This window comes from Magnolia sinica, chromosome 18 (assembly GCF_029962835.1).
Source record: "Magnolia sinica isolate HGM2019 chromosome 18, MsV1, whole genome shotgun sequence".
NCBI classification, from domain to species: Eukaryota; Viridiplantae; Streptophyta; class Magnoliopsida; order Magnoliales; family Magnoliaceae; genus Magnolia; species Magnolia sinica.
The window spans coordinates 59,479,017-59,482,798 of NC_080590.1; the positions used below are offsets into that span (position 1 = coordinate 59,479,017).

At 37.8% G+C, this 3,782-nt stretch overlaps 1 non-coding gene across 1 annotated transcript; it reads right to left on the reverse strand.

Annotated features, from left to right (window-relative positions):
- Positions 1-1,705: 1,705 nt before the first annotated feature.
- On the reverse strand, positions 1,706-1,812 carry LOC131234127 (small nucleolar RNA R71). Its single transcript, XR_009165537.1, has one exon. It is a non-coding gene; the product is annotated as a small nucleolar RNA R71 (small nucleolar RNA).
- Between the last annotated feature and the right edge of the window lie 1,970 nt (positions 1,813-3,782).

A 3,782-nucleotide genomic window follows, 5' to 3' on the forward strand; every position in this document is an offset into this window, starting at 1 on the left:
AAAGTCTAGTTATGGATGTTGTTTGGAATCTTATTCTAGGTGCTTGTGTCTGATCATGAACAGGTTTCCTATAGAGGAAGAAACAGGAATCTACATCTCTTCATACCTGACCATGGATGGAAAGATGTGATCCATTTGCTTTAAGGGATTATACATTCCGTGTGCTCGACCAAGGACATAGTTTGTGATTTCTTTAATTTATATCAATCTGAATAGGGTGAATCAGCAAGTAAAACAATGGTTAGGATAATTAGGGGTGGATTCGAAAGTCCTAGTCTTCTCCTTGATTGAATATTGCTCCTTGTTCTTAGTTATTTTCCATATATTTGTGTTAGTAGTTTGCTCAATTATTTATTGGATTAGTTAAGAAGAATCGTGGATTTAAATTGTGACAACCAGTCCTCGTGGGAACGATCTCATAATACGTACCATATTTACATCTGATTCGTATACTTGCGAGTTTAAAATCAGTTAAATCAGATTGATTTAAAAATAAAACATCAAGTTTATTTAGGATAAAATAAAGAAAAAAGAGAATAAAAAAAAATGGTTCCGTTGCCGGGATCTGTTTCGGTCCAATTGGATTTAGGATTCTCTCTTATTATAATTCATAGACTTAGGATTTTACTAACTTTAGATTAAAGTTTTTTTTTAGAAACTAACCTATTTTCTGTTTTGTAGGGTCCTGACATAAACTTCTAATTTGGTAATCCCTTTCTAAATTCTCTACTTTTTCTAATTTTTACTTTTAGAATTAGGGTTTTATTTTTTAGAAATTTTCTAATTTTAGGCTTGTTTTTTTTAGAAATTTTCTATTTTGTAATTTTAGATTTAGATTCTTCTTTCAAGTAACTTTCTATTTTCTAGTTTTAGAAATTTTTCCCTTTTTTAGAAACTAACTTAGCTTTTTATTTTTAAGATTAGAAACTTTCTTTTTTAGAAATTAACCGTTGCTTAGGATTTTTCTAGCATTATTTTAGGAAATTTAATTTATTTTTATTTTTATTTTATGTTTACAGGAATTGAGGAAGGAAGCTGCTAAATAAGATTGTCTTCAAAAGGAGGAGCTCCCAAATCTTCAGACATCCATCATCTCCTTTTCCGGGTTCTTCCTTCTAATTCTCGTTTACATAGCTTTCTCTTGTTTTTAGGAATTCATAATTTTTATTTTTTTTTCTCTTAGGTTACATCTTAGTTTAGTTTTCTTTCTTACATTGCAATAACATAGTTTATGCTAGGACGTAGATCTCTGAACATAGAACTAGCACCTTTCGATCCTGAAATAGAAAGAACCTTTCGTAGAAGATTTAGAAACATCCTATTTGAAATGGTGGAAGAGAATGGAACTAAAGCTCTTAGAGATTATTCAGCTCCTGTCCAATTCAATGCGCCTTCATGTATAGTGTTGCCTGCCACCATGACAGCACACTTTGAACTTAAACCTGGGGTCATAAAATTGTTGCCCTCCTTTTATGGTTCAGATAAGGAGGATCTATATCATCATGTGAAAGAATTCTTAGACATTTGCTCCACCTTTAAGTTCCAAAACTTTTCAGACGATTCGATCCGTTTACGCCTTTTTCCTTTTTCTTTGAAGGATAAGGCGAAAGCATGGTTGAATTCTCTAGGAGTTGGGTCTATCACTACATGGGACCAACTGTCTAAGAAGTTCTTAAACAAGTTCTTCCCAGTTCACAAAACTAATGCTCTCCGTAGAGAAATTATGAATTTCACAAAAAAAGAGGGTGAGCACTTTCATGAATGTTGGGAAAGATGGAAGGATTTACTTCTTAAATGTCCACACCATGGTTTTGAAAAGTGGCAACAGGTTCAATACTTCTATGACGGTCTGACACCCCAAAACCGTCGCATGGTTGACGCCACCAGTGGAGGGTCATTCATGACCAAAAGTGATATTGAAGCTTGGAATTTCTTTGAAACCTTGTGTGAAAATTCCCAGCAATGGGACTATTCAAATAGAGGTGAAACTAGTCTTCAACCACTGAAGAAAGGGGGTATCTATGAGGTAGGAGTCACGCCAGATCTTTATGCCAAAATTGATAGCCTGACAAAGAAAGTGGATGCTTTAATGTTAAACAATGGACCTCCACAAATAACTCAAGTCGAGTCATGTGCCATATGTTCTAGTCTCACCCATCCTACGCAGTCTTGATCATCTAGTTCAGCATTTTCAGAATTTCTCTCTGAACAAGTGAACGCTATGAACACCTTTAGGAGAACTGAGAATGATCCTTACTGAAACACCTACAACCCAAGGTGGGCTAGACATCCAAATTTCTCTTGGGCAAAAGGACCACAACAAGGAGGACCATCTGAAAATCCTCCTATGCAACCTTACTCCCAAGTTGGCAGTCAACAACCTCAGCAGTTCCCACAGTATCAACAAGTACCTCCACAATCTAGGAAATCATCTCTTGAGGATACACTCAATCTTTTTATGCAGAGTTTACTTCAATTTCAAAAAGACACCCAACATACTTTACTAGCTAACCAGCAGAGTTTACATGCAAATGCGCAATCCATTGCCACTTGCTGCCACATTGAGTGAGAGAGAGAAGGGCAAGTTTCCTAGTCAACCTGTGGCAAATCCAAAAGGATAGTATGAGATTGGCTCAAATTCAAACCAAGAACAATATCATGAGCAAGCCAAATCAATCATTACCCTTAGGTCTGGTAAACAGATTGATAACAAAGTAGAGATGCCTAGGGTAGAATCAAAGTCCAATGCGGAAGATCAAAATGAAATGGAGAGACATACTAGTGCATCCAAAGTCCAACAACACTCTGACTCTCCAGGAACCACTCATGTGCCATCTTATATGCCTAAAGCACCTTTTCCTCAACGTCTGGCACCGGTTAAGAAAGGAAACAACTTTAATGAGATATTGGACATGTTTAAGCAAGTGCAAATCAACATTCCGTTGCTTGATGCTATCAAGCAAGTTCCTGCTTACGCTAAGTTTCTTAAAGATTTATGCACTCAAAAGCGTAAGATGAATGTTCATAAGAAGGTCTTCCTTGCGGAGCAACTCAGCTCCATGATTCAACACAACACTCCTCCTAAATTTAGAGATCTAGGAGCTCCTACCATTTCTTGGATCATAAGGTTGAGAAAGCATTGCTTGATTTAGGGGCGAGCGTCAATTTGTTACCATATTCTGTGTATGAGCAGTTAGGACTTGGTGAACTGAAATCAACCAAAATAACGCTCCAACTAGCTGATAGATCTATCAAGGTGCCCCGTGGTGTTATTGAAGATGTGCTAATCCAGGTTGACAAGTTTTATTTTCTAGTGGATTTCATCGTTCTAGATACTCAGCCCGTTCCAAAATCCCCTATCTTCTCTCTGCTTTCTTCTCTCTCCCCAAAAACGCCCCCTCCCTTCTGCTACTCTCCTTCTTTTATAGCTGTTAGGTGCAGTGAAGAGCTAGACAGCTATTTACGCAGCAACAGCGGAAGATCTTCCGCATGCTGTGGAAGATCTTCCGCAATAGCATGCGTACTCCTTTTCGCAGCCAAGTTCAGACGCAAAACCTCTCTTCTTTCCTTACTCAGTTTCCAAATAAATACCGTCCCCTAGGATGTTTTCGAGTTCTCTACATGATGGACGGATCAGATCTTCCATCTGATCAAATATGGTGGGCCACAACCGCTGCAAAAGTCGAACAGCGTCTGGCATCTTCTTTCGCACTGACCGTGCTATGACGTTGGTGGGGCCCACTTCATTGCTATCTTGATAAATCCAAGCCGTCCATTAGATT